This window comes from Pseudopipra pipra, chromosome 1 (assembly GCF_036250125.1).
Source record: "Pseudopipra pipra isolate bDixPip1 chromosome 1, bDixPip1.hap1, whole genome shotgun sequence".
NCBI lineage: Eukaryota > Metazoa > Chordata > Aves > Passeriformes > Pipridae > Pseudopipra > Pseudopipra pipra.
Window position 1 is genome coordinate 122,409,963 of NC_087549.1, and position 20,092 is coordinate 122,430,054.

At 39.6% G+C, this 20,092-nt stretch overlaps 1 long non-coding RNA gene across 3 annotated transcripts in view; it reads left to right on the forward strand.

The window, feature by feature from the left end:
• Positions 1-14,657, forward strand: part of LOC135423961 (uncharacterized) — a 35,580-nt gene extending 20,923 nt beyond the window's left edge. For 2 of the 3 annotated variants that reach the window (XR_010435035.1, XR_010435042.1), the window contains 3 exons: positions 12,349-12,548; positions 12,806-12,931; positions 14,231-14,657. This is a non-coding gene — a long non-coding RNA (uncharacterized LOC135423961). The remainder of the gene's footprint in view (positions 1-12,348; positions 12,549-12,805; positions 12,932-14,230) is intronic. The other variant, XR_010435043.1, reaches the window with a different exon arrangement.
• The last annotated feature ends 5,435 nt before the right edge of the window (positions 14,658-20,092 follow it).

Here is a 20,092-nt window from a genome sequence, read left to right on the forward strand (position 1 = left end):
ATGTGTACGCTTAATGTTGGCAAACAGTAGATATCTCCTCACAAATAAGCTGTCACAAATAACTCCTTGTTTGGTGGCGACATCCTTGGTCTACATCACAGCTACAGGAAGCCTAATCAATTATGCCCCTAAAATGAAATAAGAGCTCTATGGTGCCAGGGGCATAGCTCATAGAATTAATTACAAGGCAAGTTTACATATTGAAGTACCAGTTTATGGAGGGACTAATAATTTTTGATGAGACTTTGACAGGATATTACTCATAAGGATTATGAAAACACAAAAATCATTTGCAACTGGCTACTCAGACACTGGCTTGCGCCTCACAGCTGTACATCCCAGCTGTCACCCAAGGCCTGCCCCTTTCCTTTGTCAAGTGCAGACAAAGATACCCAAGGATACCATATCATTACCCAAGCAGAGAGCACAGAGCAGTCCCCCTCAGCTGCCTACATCCACCCACACAACGTCTCATCTCTCTGCCTCTCCCTCCTACAATTCTATGTTACATCCTGCAGATTATGGCAGTGTGGGGCACACAGAACTTTTTTTTTTTTTTTTTTAAAGACTGGGAAACCCCTTTGAAGAAAAAACCCCGAGATGTTATTAGTGGCTGCAGTGAGAGCAAGGCTGCAGGGTGAGCTCTCGGATCCCAGGGAATCCAGCCAGGGGCAAGACTGTGCAACTTCCCCAACCTCAGTGCACTTCCAAGGGCTGATAATGGGAAATAGGATTAGTCAGGCATTGGTGTTTGCTGAACAAAAACAATGTGGAGAAAAAAAATGTAAAAGATGAACAGTGACAGATGGCAGATCTTTGGGGGAAACAAGCAATTTTAATGGTAAAAGCAAACAAAGCAAATTGTGGCATGGATTAATGCAGAGCCTTTCATGCAAGAATTGAAAACATGTTGCTAATCAGCCCACCAAATCACTGAGAAGGCAGGTAAAACCTTTACACCACTGGCTGAACTGAGGCACAGAAAGGACAAGCACCTTGCCAGTATACTGCAGCCCGACACAATAATGCAAGAATGCCTGGCCAGCAGTGGGGTGCTATCCACTGTTTTTTACCAGCCCGCTGAGTCACATCCTGGAATGGCTAAAGCTGTTTAATGAATTGCCTTTATGAAGCTTCAAGACATTAGGACCCACATAGAACTCAAATGATGAATAGCCTGCCTCAAAGATGCCATTCATAATCAAATTTTAAATGTAATTCAGCTGAATGGAATCATTGCTCTTCTGTGCACCACTTACAAGCCCGGATGTTGGTCTCTGTGAACTGGGATAGTACCTTCTCCTGAAAGACAAGCTGTGAGTTATCCTGCACAGGAGCTCAGGAGAGAGCTGCACAAAGCCACACAGATAAACTTTCCACAGAGGGGGGTGGGAGGGAAATGAGATGTATGAAACAAGGGTGTGAGTACATGTGAGCATGTCTATTTATAAGCATCTTAACTTTTGTATGCACTGGCCACTTTCAAGCAGGCACGATACATGGGTAGCCATCAGAGAGATGCTGCGGTTTTCCAAATGTTGAGTATGGGGAAAACAGGTTGCTGAGCAGGCAGGAGGGGGACCCAACCTGTGACCTATTTGGGGAAAAAATCTAAATGAAAAGCCAAGGACATTGGCCAGAAAGTTCAAAAGAAAGTTTTACAGCACCTTAAAGCAAATCTTTCAATTGCCAAGCACAAAGTACAAGCATGTTCTTTAAATTATCATTACAGAGTTCCTTGCTACTTAGACTGGGCAAGAGATTTTAATTTAAATGGAGGTCTTCTCAGAAGTGCAAAGAGGCCTTTGGGGAGGTGTAGGGGAGGAAAAATGTAATTTTTCAGGCTCCAAGTGTTCTTTTGTGTTTTATAAACAGCTGAGTGACAGCCCAGTGATTAATAAGTTACATAAATAATTATAAGCGACATGTAGCTGAATCTAGTCCACATTCCAGACATGGTACATTAAATAAAGAGAATTCTGCTCTTCCCCCTAGAAGAAAATTTATCTGGTAACAGCAGATAAATCAGAAATGATACTGTTAAAGTATATCCAGTTCTTCAGAGAGACAGCTCATCAAAACCAGAAGTTTCTACTGAACCCCTTTCTCAAGCAAATTGTTTCATGTACTTCAGTCCTACCTTGTACTCATTCAGGATGAAAAATTACTTTCTTCCTTTATTCATCCTCTCTGGCTGAGCTTATTATTTACCCAGAAGTGCCAATCTGAAGAAGAGTTTTCTGTCACTACAGCCTCATGCATAGGAAAGTAAATGCTAGTTTGCAGTGCCAACACTGGAGCTCATCAGGAGGCTCATCAGATGTGTTTAATTGGTCATGTTTTACAGCACCATCGAGAAATTCAAGTTAAATTGGTCCATCTTCCTTAGATTAGGCACTGAAAGAGATAAAAATAAAGACTGCCTGCCTATGTTTTCTGTTGCAAGCACACACTTATAGCCCATAGGGATTGAGCAGTATCTTTGTAAGTTGTTCCTGAAGTTTTTAGAGCATCTTTCTGTCTTACCCAGCAAAACAAAAAAGCATGTAATAGAAGAGAGTAGTCTGGCCCAGTACAATCCATAAGGTTAGGAAATACCCTTTTTTGAAATCCAGCTCTGCCCCAAGATCTCCTTATTGGGTGGAGGGTAAGGATGTGAACTCCAGTCAGAAAGTTGTATGATGGGAATGATCCCAGTACTGAGAAAACATTGAAAAGTATTTTGAAATACATCTAAGATGATTTAAAAGTACTAGCTAATGCTTAGCACCTTTCTTCCCCTTCTCCACCCACCAAATTCCTTTTGCACGTGTTATTCAGGGGTGTATATGTGACTGTGATCCTCAGACATTCCTCTCCCTTTGTGAGTGCTTCATGCCTTCCTTGCTCTTATGGGGAAGAGGAGTAACACAAAGACCTACTTTGGTCACTTCTTATAATATAACATTGAGTAGGTTTCTATATTTTAGAGCTCTAATGAGCTTGTGGAAATATTAAAAAAGAAGAATGCTGGTAACAAACACTGTTCTTTTCATGAATTTCAGTAAAACACTGATCATCTGGTATATCATCTTAGCAGATAGTAGCCACGTTTCCAAGAAATGTCATTACTTCAATAATGAAAGTGTGTTTTTAATGACTTAGATTGTAAAATGAGGCATCATTTCCTAGATTCACAGATTTTAGGGCCAGAAGGGACTTGAATGATCATCTGCTCCCAGTTCTCTTGTAAAAACACCACTAACTTTTTTACTGCTGTTCCTGAAGCAAATGCATTGCTTCTTGTGAAGCTAAGCACAGCTTTTTCCAAAGTGAATTTAGTTGTAGTTTAGTGATAGCACTTAAACTTTCTATGTTTACAATAAATTGCATCTTCCTTTTCTTGCACTTAGGATAATTTACCACTGTAAATGCTGCTGACAGCAAGAGGAATGCTAAAATTTGACTCCTAAAACAATACACAGACACTTATTTACATTAAATTTCAGCAAAGAATCTCCTGAACAGGAGTACTGCACTGTTATTTTCCTGTTACTACTCCTGGCAGGAGCAGCAGTGACGCTGGTGGCATCATTAGCAGAGGCACCCACTAGCTTGTTCCTGGACCGTGTATCCCTTCAAAATGGATTGCATGCTGGGATTAGCTCATCAGCTTTTCTGAGGATTAGCTCACATGTTCAGGGTCTCTTTTTTTTTTTTTTTTTAAGGTTTTCTCATACAGGGAAGTTTCAGCCTAAAAGCTCCTGCCTGGAATCTGAAGAAGCAGAGAACTTGCTAGCACACGTTATCCATGTCTTGCCTGCCCCTACTCCAGGGTACAAAGATGAGCACTTAATCAGCCCTTGCTTTCCAAGTTGTTGCCATGGACAGGGAAACCCTGCTCGCACCATGAGATCTTCTATATGAGTTTTGCCTTCCTGACTTTCTTTTCTAACTAACCTTGATCTCTTTTTTCCCCACTGTACATAAAGGCCTTCTGGCAGAAAAGTCACCCTTAATCTTCTGTTTATACTTCTGTAGTACATGCTAGTGACCCCTATTTTATCTTGCCAACTTTGCCCTGACACAGCATCAGCTTAATTCCCTCATTGAGGTCCTAGCCAAGCAAAACTCACCTTGTTTTCATCTCTTGTTGTAATGCATTCAAAGCTCTTCCAAGAACACCAAAGATTTATTCTGTCATTTTAATCTGTTCTGGGGAAATAGATTATCCAAACAGATGCACACTTTATTTTTAGCTTCTGATTTGTACGCTGCAATAAAAGTGGAAAAAATGCAACCTTCAGTAATAACTGAAATTTTCAGGGAAATTCTGATCCATCTCAGTGACTATATGAAAAATGCAATCAAACAAGGGAAGAGCTCAAAATATACTGGGGAGATATGGGTGAGAGGGAAACATTTTCTTGTTTATTATGGTACAGAACTGCTGTGCAGAACAACTGTCTCTCTTCTAAGGCTTCAAGTTCACTGCAAAAATAAAATCCTCCAGCAACCAGTGGAGATGCTTTATAATCACATCCTAACTCCTTATGTGCTGAGTCCTCTGACTCCTTATGTGCTGTTTTTGTGGCAAGCTGAAAAATGAACCCAAGTGTGAATTTCAAATATTTCTTTTTGTCTTACCATATTGCACATCATAGTACTGTTCTATTAAAAGTAATTTCCAGGAGAAAACTTCAGAAGACAACATGCTGAAGATCATGTGCAAATTATTATAACTACTTTAGTCATGTATTGCAATTTTTAAAGGTTTTAACTTTAGAGGCAATGAATGGATCTCATGAAAATGAAAACCATAGAAATAAATCAACCATCAGTAACGAAAAAGAAAGAATGATATAATTTCTATTTGGCAAGGTACAATGATGTCACCACACATTTATCCTCTGCACAGGTTAAAGCTGTTCAACAAATCTCTCCCAAGCCACATACATCTGTTGCTTTAATGGTGGCTATAGAAAAGCTTTCTGATTAGTTAACACATCATTCATCAATTAGAACAGAAGGTAAAAGTTATTTCTCCCTAACCTTTAATGTAATGAATGACAGCAGAATCGAGAAATAAATAAGAGGAAAGGTGACGCCTGAGGAGGTCACTCTTTGAAGAATTCCAACTTTTTCTAGAGCAGAGGGAAATGAGGAGTCATGGACAAAGGGGGACTTAACAGCTGCACAAATACAAGCTTTTCTGTGACTCAACACAGTGGCTATTAGTACAATAAGACATATGTGCTATGTTACAAGCCCCTTTACAAAAGAACTTACTAAATAATAAGAGTGCACTGTTATTTACAGCAAAATTTGCATTGAGTATTGCCCACACTATTAACTTATCCTCAAAATTCCTGCAAAATCAAGTGAAGTTATTTTAACCAATTCTAACAAAGAAGTTGAGTGATTTGCCCAGGTTTTGACATGAATCTTCAGCTGAGCAATTTTATTCTTATACAGTGGATATACTGAAAGATGTCCCTCCAAATATATTAGCACACAGCTCTCTGGGTTGACGGGTAACATATTCACGTAAAGGTGACAGACATGGATTGTTTTCAACAATTTATTCAAAGAGAGTAGCATCAACTAAAGACACCAGTCATGTTCCCCACCCCAGCCCACTCAAAATGCCATACAGCCTTTTGTCTCCATGCCTTATAGCACTGCAGGTAGTGAAGGCTTTCCTTGAGGACAGGGAACTATGACTGCCTTCAGGGAGAGGAGCAGATCTGAATTCAGATTTCCCATTTTGGAGGAGTGTTCTAACCACTAAGCCTCTGGGTAGTCAGCATGAATCTAGCCCAAGGCTTTCTCTTACAAGGGCCACAAAATGAACTACTTCAATTTTGTTAAGTTGTTCTTTTTGCACCTAAGGTTGGGTATTTTGTTAAATAGGTCTATTTTATAAGGGCAGAGGTTGAAGGAGAATATTTATTTTGCCATTTAAAGTAATAATAGTAACCTCTGATTCAATCCAAATTCAATTCTTCATTTGGTTTGTCCAGCAAACCAAAACATTAGGCTCGAGTCAGGTATTTGTTTGCGGAACAGCTGCTACAATTACTAAGTTAGCTACCCTACCTACTGCATCAAATAGGGTGAATAGCTGCAGGCACAGTTAAATGACAGGGGTCCTTGGGGTGATCAAAATGAACATATTTCATTTACCTGGAGCAGTTGCAGGCCCAGTGACAACACCCCACTTCAAGGGCAGTAATTCACTGCAGAAGGATGGGAACACAGGCAGCCCTAGATGCTTCTCAAGTGGATCCCTGACTGCACCCTGAGCTGTTTGCACTGCTCCAGTTGTGGTTCCCCATTTACTGCACTGGGCACTGCTGGGAGCACTGTGCACTGATGACAAGCAACGCATTTTCATACATATCCCAAGTCCTGGTCTCAGCTAGACCAGCTTTGCAGAGCCCTGATCTCACTGTCTTATTGACTCTCATGGCTGCCCAGTAACATCAGTGTAAACCCTGAGCTCATTTTATTTCCTACTATAAATTCATAAGTAGCAACTATTTCAGATGAGAAGAGAGAAATTAAACTGAAGAGTAACCCCACTACCCATTCAGTGGAAAATATACAGGATTGGGCTCTAAGCTGCTGCCTGCCAGGGCACAATTAGCCCAGAAGCAACCTCCTTTTCAGTAACAGAAGTCACAGCTTTGGTACATGACAATTCCAGGCATTTGCCAGTGTCCCTGTGACTGTCATCCCTATTACGGCCTCTGCATTGGCTTTGCAGAGCTACAGCAGCTTGTGTAAAGTACAAAATCTGTGCACGCTGGGGGTGGATTTTCCATCATCCCATCGGGCTTACATTGGCATAAATTGATGGGGAATTAGAGGCAGGACATGTATAATCGATTGCAATGCAGGAGGCAGCAGTCTTGATTTTCATCTGCTTTGACAAACAATCAGTAGAATCAAACCTAGAGAGAATTTGGCCATATTTTTCATTTATAGTCTCTTTTAGTTAGAAGGCAGTTTGTAATCTGAAAGTACCAGTCATCTTGACTGTACAGTTGTAAGCACTCAAAACACTGTAGTTGGCTCAGTCCAGATTCATTTTTGCCACCCTTAGGAGAGGCATCCAGGGAAACACTTGGTACAGGTTGCCATATATTTTCCTGTGTGACCACACTGGTCTGGTAGGGATGAGGTGGATCAGGAGATGTGATGACTCCATTCACTTTCCATCTCAGATTGTCATACAGGGAAGATGTTTCTTCCCACAGAAGGAACATAACCGGATCCCCACCTGCCTGCTCTGATGGGCTGCAGGAGAGGCGGGACCAATAGAAAGGATGTTTCTGGCACCGTTTCCAGCATGGAGCGAGTAAGAGACAGACAAATCTATGCCCTCAAAAACATTTGGACCAGAGATGAGCAAAGCCATCACCCTGAGCAAAGCCATCACATCCCTGAGATCTGTGGTTTCAAGCAGTTGACAATGTCAGCCTGTGATTGAGGAAGTTTAATGAGTCAAGCAAGATGCTGTAAATCTTTGTCTCTATTCCTCTGCAGTGAAAAATTTCAGGAGCATTCATGGCCAGAGAAGATTGTCACAACCACTTCTCTCTTCTGAAACATGCAATGAAGTATATCTCGCTCAGAATCATCTCATGCTTCCTGGCTTTAAGGGCTGCATTCATTAATTCCATATTATTGAGGGGATGTATTCTTTCCATTGTGGACATCTTCTTCCATCCATAATTTTTATTCTTTTGAAAGCTACTTTAAAAAAGCATTGTTTCCTATTGACCAGCTAAAATCTTCATTATACTCGTGGTCATATATGCAGAGTGGACCTCACATAAATGTGATATAATGCCAATTGCTCTTGGTTTGCTCCCCTTTGTTACCTACTGATTTTCAGGGCTCTGGTATAACTATGTGTGCAGTCAATGAAACCTCCCACATCCCAGTGAAATGACACAGGTTAAACTGTACAGTACATTTGTGCCTGGATGCATATTTGTTCAATCTGTGAATTTCAAGAGCCATGAGCACAAACTCGCCTGTACTAAATACACTTTAAGAGCTGACATTAAAGTTAATATGAAAGTTCAGAGGTGCAAAATAATTTAAATGTACAGAAGAGGTAGCAATAACGTTTCTAAACTGCGGCAGTGAATTATGTATATAAGAAATATTAAAAATGCAAAGCCGACTCTATTTGCATTCGGAATGCCCCCTAGCTGTTACCAAAGAGGAGGAAATTGCTTTATGCTGAATTCAAGGGCATATTACTTAGTGCTGCATTTAAGTCTAGAAGGAATATCACTCATTTTTATTCTACCACTTAACTTGGGCTTATGTAATCTGTCTGATAGCCAAGTCAGTTGTCTTATTTTCTATCACAGAGAGAGAACATATAATTCAATCATTAAACCTTTATTTTCAGCTGGTTGCAAGATCCCTCAGAACCACATTGCTGCATGTAAATCATGGGCTGTCATCATCTAAGACGATGGAAATATCGGTGCTTTTGGGTAGATTACTTTGGGTAATCATAGGACAAAATTAAACTTACTCACCAGTTGGAGAATATGTAGTTGATGTGGAAGAATCAAATGATGCCCTGTTTGCTTGCAGGGAGTGGGGGTTAGGTATTACTTCAGGGCACCAAGATCTAAAAACAGAAGCCTGATTCATCTAACTATATTTAAACCTTGTCTGGGTGGAAATTTGTGAGTGAAATTTGCCTTTCTTGACTGCTGTAGTTGAAACCCCTGTACTGCAACTACTAGCAGGGATTTTTCTGTAGTACTAACAGCAGGGGAAATTAATGTAGAAATAATTTTGCAAACTAACAGTTCCTGTCTGTCTCTGATTGTACTGTTTCTTTGCCACTTCCATGTTTTCCACCATGACCAGTAAAAAGCAACCAATTTTCACAAAGCTTTTATTTGACGTCAACTTCACTTCCAAGATATGTTACACATATGGCAGGAAAATATCACAAAGCAGCTGCTTCCACCTTTGGCTTCATAAGGAGAATAAGCAGAGGACCAAAGTGGAGTTTACACATTTCTCATCCATAAACTTCTGCATGGTGACACAGAGACAACTACTTCTTGTGTTCAGAAAGCCAGCATTATTGACCAAGCCTGGATTTAAAATGTCTGATCAAATTAATCCTAGTTCCCTGTGGCAAACAAAAGGAAATGGTAGCAAGGATGTACATATACAAGGGCAAGATATGTTTAAGTAGATAAGCATATTGCTAGTGCATATGCTTACTTCCATTTATATTATAGGTGTACCATATTATTATCTTGTATTTTCAGCAGCCCCAATATTTAATGAAAAACTAAAATTAAAAAACATTCGAAGTGTATCACATATCCCAGGAGTCTCCCCATCCCAACAGCTGCACAATACAGTATGAATACAAATTTTCCCAACCGTCACATACTTACAATTAAAAGAAATGATCCTTTCCTCCTCAGCTCTACCAAAACAGCCTCTCAGAGAAAAGTATAGAGAGGAGATACTCAAGCTCTGTGTTAAATCACAGTGTTGCCTCTAATGCTAAGTAAGGATTTAGGCTTGGAGGTGGTATTGAGAGAAAAATTTTATATACTGCTATCAGGACATTTTAGCTCACAATGGCAGTAAGTTATCAAAACTGACCTCACTTGATGTCAGGAGATCTGTCTAAAGTGTAATTCTGGAGTTCTGATGGGATTGACTGTTTTTCTGAAAAGACCAGGTCCCTCCTGATCTCTCAGAACCCAAAAGATATTGCATGGGTTTTTTCTCTTTTTTAAACAAAGAAACAAAAGATGGTAGGAGAATTACAGTTAAATCCAGGAAGAAGTATATGAGAGATTAAATTCAGGTATGGGAATAAGAAACTTCCATTAAAAGAGACATTGATGTGAGTCTCTGAGTGTAGCTCATTGAGGGGCAAAACAGAGCTGGAAAAGCGAACATCTTCTTAATGAACATCAGAAACATGGGGAGAGGAGGCAGACAAATCAGAGGTAATGTGTTGTATCACCCATGTCAAAAAGAAGCAAGAAAATAAATGAGACTTGCAAGAGTGGACTAAAGCCATTAGAACAGGGATAGCTGGAGAGGAAGGGTTGAGCACAGCACTAGAAATTAGCAGCATCTGCAGAAAGAAATACAGCTTGGATTTGCCAATTTTTGGCAACTACTGTAACAGAAGATTTCTAGCAGAAATGGCGTTAGTCTGTGTTAGGTGCAAAAGACTAGTGAGGAGATTACACTGTACGAGGCAGTGCAGGGTAGCAGAAAGTGCTGCTTCAGAGAAGTGGTGTTGCAGGACAGAGGTCTGATGCCAGACATCACTGCTTGGAAGAAGTGGAGGTAATATCCATGGAGAAACCCAAAAGAAGAATACTCTTAATGCTTTGGTCTGACATATTAAAGGGCAAACTTATGCTGACTGTTAAATCAATATCAAATCAAGACTGGAATCTGTTTTACGATCATGGACAGTGAACTCCTTAATGCTGGAGTCATAAATGACGTCACATTTCAGCAGTCCTGTGGCTGCCAATATTCAGGCCAGAAATGCCCATTTTAATTAAAAACTTCAGTCTGAAAGGCAAAGTGTCACTTGCTGACAGCAAGAAGTACTACTTTGTGCTTCTCATGTGCTCTTGAGGCTTTGTGTGGAGCAGAGGACAGTTTACATCCTTCTCAGCACCATCACGTCCCTCCGGCAAAAACCTGTCTGAAGACAAACCTACAATTTACACCGTCAAAACAAGTTTGATATGAGAGCTGAGAAGAACATAGGTCTTGAGCTGGCCTTTGGGGATGAAGGAATGCCACTACTTGTGTAGAGCACAACCCCAAAGTACCCCGTGCACTTCGAACGCAACTTCACTGGAATTGGGAAGTCCACTCCCTTATGTCCCTCCCCCGTACCACTGAGCAAGGAAGCATGTGCTTTAAATCAGCAGTGCTTTGTCTGGCTTTACAATTAAGTTTGCTTGGCATGGCCTGGACCCAGAACTCTCTAAAGACAGGTGCATTTTGCATCTGAACCTTTGAATCAGATCCCAGAGGATTAATTTTATCAAGAATTTCATATCCTAGAATGACTGAAATCAACAGAGACCTTTGCCACTTTTTTATTTATGTTGCCTCACTTGGTGAATACATGCCAGTGACTGGGAAGGCTGTACTGCAAGATCATTTTTTATACCTTTCAAAGTAAAGCATTATTTAGGCACATGTCAAAACTTTCACAGGTCTTAAGGATTAAACATAAGCCACAGGTGTTTTCTCAGGGATGAAAAGGTTTACTGACATAGGGGATGTTGAAGCAATGAGTCCCATAAATCCAAAGACTGTCTGGAGGCCTGTGAACAGGAATGTCAGGAACTGACTCCCTCTTGCTGTACTGCAAATCTGTGTTGTAGATCCATAAAGACACAGAAACATCAGGATCTCATCATTATGAGGTACATTCCCAGGTCAGGATTCCCTGCACGGCCAATGACTGATGACCAAATGCAGGTGAAATCAACTCACACTGTTCAGTAAAACTCTTCCAGAACACTGACAATTACAAGCTCTTCTGCTAGATCAGTCACCCTAGAAAAATAGCTAGTTTGGAGATTTCATCAGACAAAAACAATGTCAAGTAAGAAACTTTGTATTGCTCTAGTCTAGTAAGTCCCTCAAAGTAGTTGAGTACATTGTTTTGCTGTTGTAAAATGCATAGGCATTTATCCATCAAAGTAGCATGAATAATAGGAATTTGCTTAGTGCTTTCTCTTCTTCAAACAGACAAAAAATATCCTCTCGGCCAAATTAATGTCACCTACTAAATTCTAAGGCTAATATCTCCTTTGCTTTTAAATTTGCCTCAGATTTGTCAAAGTTGCTTTCACAAATACAGGCTGACATGATGATAACCCAAAAAAACCAGTGTCTAATTGGAGCAGGACATATGTTACAGTCATGCTATTTTACAAAGGGAAAATCAAGTTTTCTAGCTCACATGTTATGATAATTCCCCATGACAAATTACATTGTTTCTCCTCAATCAGATTTTTGCGTATATAGTACAGATCTTCTTGCAGTAAAGAACCGGGAATATTCTGTGAGTTTCCACAAAAAGTTTAATATATTACGCTTGCACCATGGAGAGCATTCAACATGTACAGGAAAACATGTCTATGTATGATTAACACCTCATTTCACCTCTGCTTTTCAGTTCAGAAAAACTGTTAAAAGGACATTTAGATAGAAACACTTTTCACACACCTCACAAGTTAAGAAGTAGAGTTCATTACTTCAAAATTTAATTTAAAAAATATACCTTTTGCTTCAAAGAAGTCTTTTTTTTTTTTCTAGGCAGACTTCTTCCACCCTGGCCTAAAGTAATTTGTGCTAGATGCTCTTTGACAGAGAACACTGAACAAAATAAGCTGACAATTCAATGCAGTATGATCATCTTTATCAGTACAAGAATATTACTTTTAATTGCTTTATTTGAAAATGGCAGTAACAGCCTATTAACCTGGAAATTAACTCTGGACAACTGTTCCTTTGAGGTAATATATGGCTTAGATTTCAATGAAATCTCTGTCTTTATATGGGTAGCTTTTACCTAATTTTGTTGGCTGCAGATGTGTCCCTCTATTTAATTTAAATGCAGACAGAGGTATAAAAAAATGGAAAGTTTCAGAACGAGATCCAGGTTCTTGCCTTTTGTCACTGTGAAAAATCCTTTTCTTCACCACGTAAAGGTTACTTTGTAAATTATGATGTAACTTTTCTCTAGAAAACTAACTTCGCTCTACCTTTGCAGCATTAGCTCCCTGGTTATGCCAGGATCCAAGGTCCATGAACCACGGGCAACACCTTCATTGATTCAATCCGGTATCTGCCCTGTTTTACAAGGCATTTGAGTCCATTCAATAGCAGCAGCCACCAGGTTATGTATTGATCTGGCAGTAGCAACAGTGCCAACTTAGCCCTGATCTGGTGCAGGCTGCACTCTGACTTGCGTACAGGGATGGAAGTTGCTCCATACCGTGAAATACAGCACAAAAACTTCAGTGCTGCTTCTACCTGCAGTGTCCCCCCAGCTCTAAATTCCTTTTTTTTCTCCCTAATTTCCATTTAGTCAAGATTTTCTCATTCCCAGTGTAAGGTCAACTTTGACAACTCATGGGTGTCATCATATATTTCATCTAAGGTCTATCCTACAGGTGCCTATAGGTGGTCCAAACAGTTCATGGAGGACACACTGCTACATGGTGAATGCAGTGAGTGTGCACAAGGCAGGCAGTGTGACTGCAGCACTGCTCTCCTGCTTTCTGCATCATAATCCCTTTGACAATTACACCATATAATACTCCAGTAAAGGAACTAATGCTGTATGATCTCCATTTAACAAAATTCTTAAGTACCTGCTAAAGATGTATGCCTTGCTGCCTCTGGATTCAAAAAGATTAGTCATATACTTGCAGTTAAACACATACATGAGTATTTAATATGTTTTAATGCTTCTGTATATTCATTTGTCTGCTAAATGGCTGCAGTTCTGGATGTCCCCACTGCAAAGAGAATGAAATTAATACATCAAATGCCTTCAGACCACCAGACTGTTCAATGGCTAGAGGAGTGTGCATAAGCAGATATTTTGTATTATGCAACAATAGATAGGTACATTTTTTTGTGGATTGATATGAAATATTCATATTTGTTGTTTCTCTGAAAGTATACTTTGAGGAACTATTTTGAAAGTGACTATAGAAAAACACAGCTGTACTTAAAATGCTCTTTTCCTGCTCTCTTCATGTTGTACAACAGACCACAGATGTAACTTTGTCAACTCACACAAATCAAGAACCATTAAGATGGACTTCTATCATACGTTTTCATTTTCAGTTTCTGGATCTTCTATATTCTTTAGTTTATTCTATTAAAAAATTTTCACAGCATCACCTATTCTCCTGATTTTAATCTAAGATTTACTTAGTGGACAATAAATAGTCCGATTTTCACAGAATCATAGAGTCATGGAATTATTTAGGTTGGAAAAGACCTTTAAGGTCAAGTCCAACCTTTAACCTAGCACCACCAACTCCACCACTAAGCCATTTCAGGTAAATGGCTTTTGACTGTTACTGTACTTCGCACTTAATTACTGAACAGGTCAACAATCAAAACATTTGCTTCTATCGCAATAATTCTAGTAGTAGCAGCTTCAATTATTATTACTCTTTAGGTTACACCAAGTGGAAGACAATGCTATTTCCCATCAAGCTTGTCATTTCAACAATGCATTTTAAACAACCTGCTATGTAGTGCAAGAGGTGGCTTCAGCAGTGCAGTCACTCAGAGTGGCTGTAAACCTGACGTAAGCAGACACTTAAGGTGAGTTTATGACTGCTTTGCATTGTTAAAGGAACATGGGCAGCTAGATCATACCAACCAGTCTGGCCCAGGATATTCTATCATAAAGTGCCATATGGTCATTTACAGATCTGGATGCAAATTCCATTGAGATTGTAAGCAATTATCTTTTAATTAAATGCCATAGCAAGAGCTGTATGAAGTGTTATTCTTTATTTTAGAAGCAAAGTAGAGAAGAACACTGCATCACCTTGAAGAGGACTGGAATAGATTATGTTTCATGGCATTACTAGTGCAGTCCAGGCCACTGTACTCCGATTCATGTCAAAATATTAACAAACTAGCTATCTAAGACAATGATTTTGGCACCATGTACTCTAAGATTCCACTCAGAGGATGACTAAGGCACACATACACATGCAAGAATCGCGAATGTTCTCCTTACATTCACTTCAGTGGATTTATTTGCATATTAAAAGTTACACATGTCAAAACACTTCTTTTTAGCTGAAAGCTATATATGATGGGAACATCTTACTCTTTCTTTGTCACCATAATTAAACAACCATCACTTAAGAGCCCTGCCCCTACCAACTAGGTGAGTTTCAAAGCAAGAGCTTACTTCTGACTGACTCTACTTCCAGATACCTGACTTCATAGTCAGACAAACCTCCATTGTTTATTTCCTCCATTATCTAATCATATTTTAATACTTACAATGTCTGCTCAAAATAGTGAAGACTTTCTGCACTGGATTTTCATTATTGCACATCCATGGTTGAATTGCCGTTGAACAGAAGGCAATGGTAAAGGTACCATCAACTTCCTTAAAAGAAGGACTGGGACCCCAAGTCATTCACTGTTTATGAAATATATGTTCTCTTAGTATATGCCTTTCCCTCTCAGTCCCCCAGTATGAACTTAGGAGAAGCATTTCCTTGTATTTCTCGTGTCTGAATGTTACATCACTTAAGCCTGTTCTGGAAAGTGGCTGGTTAACAACTGCCACAGCACAAGCAAGTAGTTTTGATCAATCTTAAATCCTCATCCCTTGACACTTTAATCAAAATAATTTAAAATTCTATTAAGCACAATATGCAGAGCATTAACACTCTGAACCAGTGAGCAGTTGGAGTGTGGAAGCTGAGTGATATATCTGAATAACAGCCTTGTTAGAAAGGCTATCATGTTTTGCTCCTTGCTGAATCATCAGGGACGATAGTGGTAATATCACTTTTTCATTGCTAATGTATGGCTCAAAGGATCTGACAAGGAGCTAAATGTTTGATTCCCTGGGAGAAGCTGCTTTACTGAGGTATAAGTAAAATTTTCCATCTTTTAAAACTTACATGGATTCTGGAGATGTCCATCACCCAGGAGCAGGAGCAGCAACCAACCACATTCTCAATATTATTCCTGCTGCTGTGCCTTCCCCAGTCTCTCCAGTCTAGCTGCTACCTTCTCATTTAATTCAGGTCTGATGCCCTGTCTTGAGGCTTCTTTTTCTTACTGTTCATTTCTCCACAGTCAGTGACTCCAAGAGTCACTGGGCAGGTGGCATTTCTCAGCCCTGTTACCAGTTAAGAATTAAAACCATTTATTTGCCTTTCAAAGCTTTGTATGAACTAAATGTACCCATACCAACCCAATTTGCACAGAGGTTTGGAGTTTATTTGGTGGTAATGCAGATGTCCATCTGAATAATGACAAAGGAGGGAAAATGCTTTGGGTTGATTTTGGCTATGCACCTGCGGGAAAGCCCCTCATGAGAAGGGCACCCAGAGAGCACAAATGCCCTCACAAGACCTCTTCCTTTTGACTAGAGCTCTGTTTTTATTGGTTCAGTGCCTTTTTTGTGCAAAATATTCGCACAAAAAAAAAAAAGGTAAAGTTTGTATTTCAGGAAATATGTGCATATAAAATCTCATTTTTGTCTCCCTGTTTAAAATAGAACGGGGTAGATTTTAGGTGATCTCTCCAAGCTCTTTCAGCCCAATTTTCTCTAATACTATGAAAGCAGATATAAATGACACCTACCCAAAAACACAAACATGTTTTTCTACTGCATTGTAAAAGGAACAATACTTGCATGTAGATTGGATCATGAAGGGCAATAGAGAGGAATTTAAATTTAAGAAGTGAAAGCAAAAGGAAAATTACAATAATAAACAAACTAGCTGTGGTAAACACTAGAGTAATTCCTGAAAGTCATTTATGTAATACAAAGACTCACTTGAAAAAGACAGAATGCTATTATTTTTACTATCAAGTGTCAAACTTGGGCAATGCAGTTATTACAGTCCTGTGTATATAAAATTTCTTAAAAGCCAAAAAAAAAATTAAGAAAAACTTTGAAACCTGTCCTCCAAAAAAAGTCACACAAAAAGCCAAATTAGCTGTTAAACTAGCTCAACTGTTACAGTGCAGCCTTGCCACTGGAGTACATAACAACCATCTCCTGTGAATTGTTTTAGTTGCAAAGAGTAAGATCAGCAGTTGTGATTATCAAAATCCAAATCTGTGAACACAGGGAGCTTTTTAGCATAGTAAGTGAAATCGTTACTAATTCCCCACTGCCAAAACACATACCTCGACGTGCATGTGAGCACAGCCTCTCATGCAGTTTTTTCTTTTTCAGTAAGATCTGGTTAAAAGCTGCTTCAGTAGGTTTTAAAGCCCACTGGAGGTGCTACACATTAACTGAGAAGACTGATCAACCCATACAGTATTAAAAAGACATTTGTAGACTCATTTAATCAATAATGTACAGTGTTAGTGTGCAATTTAGATCGAGAGAAGACAGCTGTAAGATTATGATACATCAGCTAATGAAAAAGCAAAGAGAGAGTGATTCAATTCAGTAGAGAGGCCAAGAGGCAGCTTCTTAGCTGGTGGGAGCAGTGATGGTAGCACATACTCCTGGGTTTCCGAGCCCATAAGCCAGATGAGGATTTCTCCCAGAGCAAAGCACAGAGTGAGCTCTCTCACACAACATCCTTTCCACAGGTATAAGTGGCAAGATTTCTGAGCCACAAAGGCTCCAGGCTTCTAAAAAGGTCAGCTAAGATTATAAAATAGCCCTATTTGATCTTGAAATGTTTCAGATGCTGACAGCTACCCAGGATATGTCGATATACATGTGGCAGCCTGATCTGAAATCCTCTCTGATTTCAAGACTCTGAAGTAAGAGGGATTTCTGTAGGAAAATGAGCAAGAATACGAAATTCTGCACTGATCACACAAATTACCCTAAAGCTATATAGCAAACCCATATTGTAGGTTTTGGTGCCATTCTACGGATATGGCTATCAAGTCCTAAGGGCTGGACTGTTCTTTCAGATTTGGCCCTTTCTCACTGCTGGAAAATGCACAGTTCCCTTAATGTGTGAATTCCCCACAGTGAGCAGAGCTGGCCATATGGCCTCATTCCTAAACCAATTTGATGTAACGAGCGAGTTGCCACACAGGGTTGGAAAAGTGTAGAAAAGCAATGGTTACCTGGGTCACCATCCCTAACACACTGTGCCTTGGGGTCAACACCTGCTTTGTACTGCCCAGGAGCTCCTGCTAGGGTTGGGACCAGTATAAGAAGTGGGATTGGATACCTACAGTTGGCTCTCTTTCCCATCCCTTTTCCATCTTCTTCCTTACATCTCAGATATAAACCTCACAGCTTGTATTTGCAGAGATATCTAGATTTCCTTAGATATTCCCTGGCCAAGTGCTCCATTAATGAGGCAGATACATTTCAGCCTGCAGAATATGCCAGGCTCTTGGCAGTGACAATTGCTTCACGGATGCACCATCTGCTGCTCTTTTGGTGTGACTGGTTACCTACTTTTCATGGCACATTTCTTTTTGCTGGCTGACTGACTCCCAAATCCATGAGGTCCTCTTTGAGAAAGCTGTGCAGAGTCTCCTGATGTCAGTACTTATGCAAACACATATTTCCATGAGAATAGCCTTGCTCATCTTCATGTTCTCCTACGGAATTATGATACTTTTCTGGCTGCAGTTTTTGGTAGCAGAAGTTTGGTCCTTACTTTCTTAGGAAGACACAGCAAAATGACCATTTTCTATCACCAGTGTTGAAGAAAGGAGCTGTGATTGCAATATATGAGCTGACATAGGTGTTTGGAAAAATAGGAAGACTTTACAGATATCCTTAGTCTTCTTCTACATAAATCACCACATCTCTCATGTGCCAAACATCACAACTCCATGAAGGGTTCCCTAAAGGGAGGTTGCAGGGAGAGATGGTCAGCTGCAGTAAATGTTATTTTCTTGCATTGCCCAGGATTTGCTGCAGACAATGAAGATTTTTCCTGCATGAAAAAGCAGGGATTTGGGCAGTTATTGAGAGAAGTTAAAAAATATTGGAAGAAAACCCAACCAACTGAACAAAAAAACCCCAAATCCAAACAAACCCACATTTATAAAATTTCAAGGTTTTGGACATTTTCTGTAATTACTAATTCTTGGTGATGTTCCCTGTCTTACTATACATAAAATCACTACCGATACAAGTTTAGTTTTATGTAATACTCCATATGGTGGATTCATAAAAGCCTTCTACTGGGAATACCACCATAAACTACTATTTTCTGCTATAAAAAACAACCATTTAAGTCAGACATGCACAAACAAGGTAATCTGCCATAAATTTTGAAATGGTAAAATACTACAAATGTAAATGTATTCAACTCCCATTGCAATGCATGTAATTTCCATAGCTTTATTAGAAATCCTGCAGTGGCAGTGGTTTGGCGATAGGTTATAAATACAGTAGGAATGAGTCAGCATGCAAATCCCTTCTGTGGAAAACAATTTGAGAGATTTTATAGCCCAAAGCTGTTTATTATTTTGTAAGAATAGTAATGCAAGTTCATGTTCAAAACCTGCTGAGAGAAGAATTTGCAAATATCCTATTATGGAACAACCAGAAAAAAAAGTATAAGACCTATGTAATAGCATTGGGCCAGATCATTTTCACATCCCCATTTAGCTCATTCTTTTTTTTCTCATGCACTTATTAGGATCCTTGTGAGATTATCACTCTATCACACTAATAAAATGAGAGCACAGCTAAGGCTTGGGATTTCATTTCTGAGTTAATGGAAGAGTCCTGAAAACCTGAGACACACAGAACTAAAAAAGGTTTCTGGATATAAATATAAAAAAATTGCCATTAATTTTGAAAGATTTCACGTTTGGGATTTTTTTGAATAATTTCCTGTTTATGTAAATAATGAAGAGCAAATATATTTTCCAAGCCTCTTTATATCCATCTGACCCAAATATTTCTCTGTTTTGCATAACAGATTGCAATGAACAAATTCTATGAACATGATCTAATGATGTTGCCTAGGTATACTAGCAAGTGCAGAAAGCTATTTAATTTCAAGGCTGTCTCCATTGTGCATGTCACACTGCAGAGAAACATTTTTGATGCCAATGAATAAATAATGAGGCAGGTTCTGCAACTGTGCTGGGTTGGCAGTGGAGGCAGAAGGACATTCCCCAGCCCTTAATGCTCTGTGCCAAGCAAAGACCTTCTCTGGTGTGAGATCTGCTCAGGTTTTATACAGTGCAATGTTGGCCAAGACTGTATAGACACCAGCCAGGCTGGCCCCCACAAAGCCAGCTGTGTATGGCCGCGCTGCGTGACAAGCACAGAATTCTTGGCTTGGGGCTTTCCGACCTCTCACAAATCCAGGCAGAGCATGCATATTCC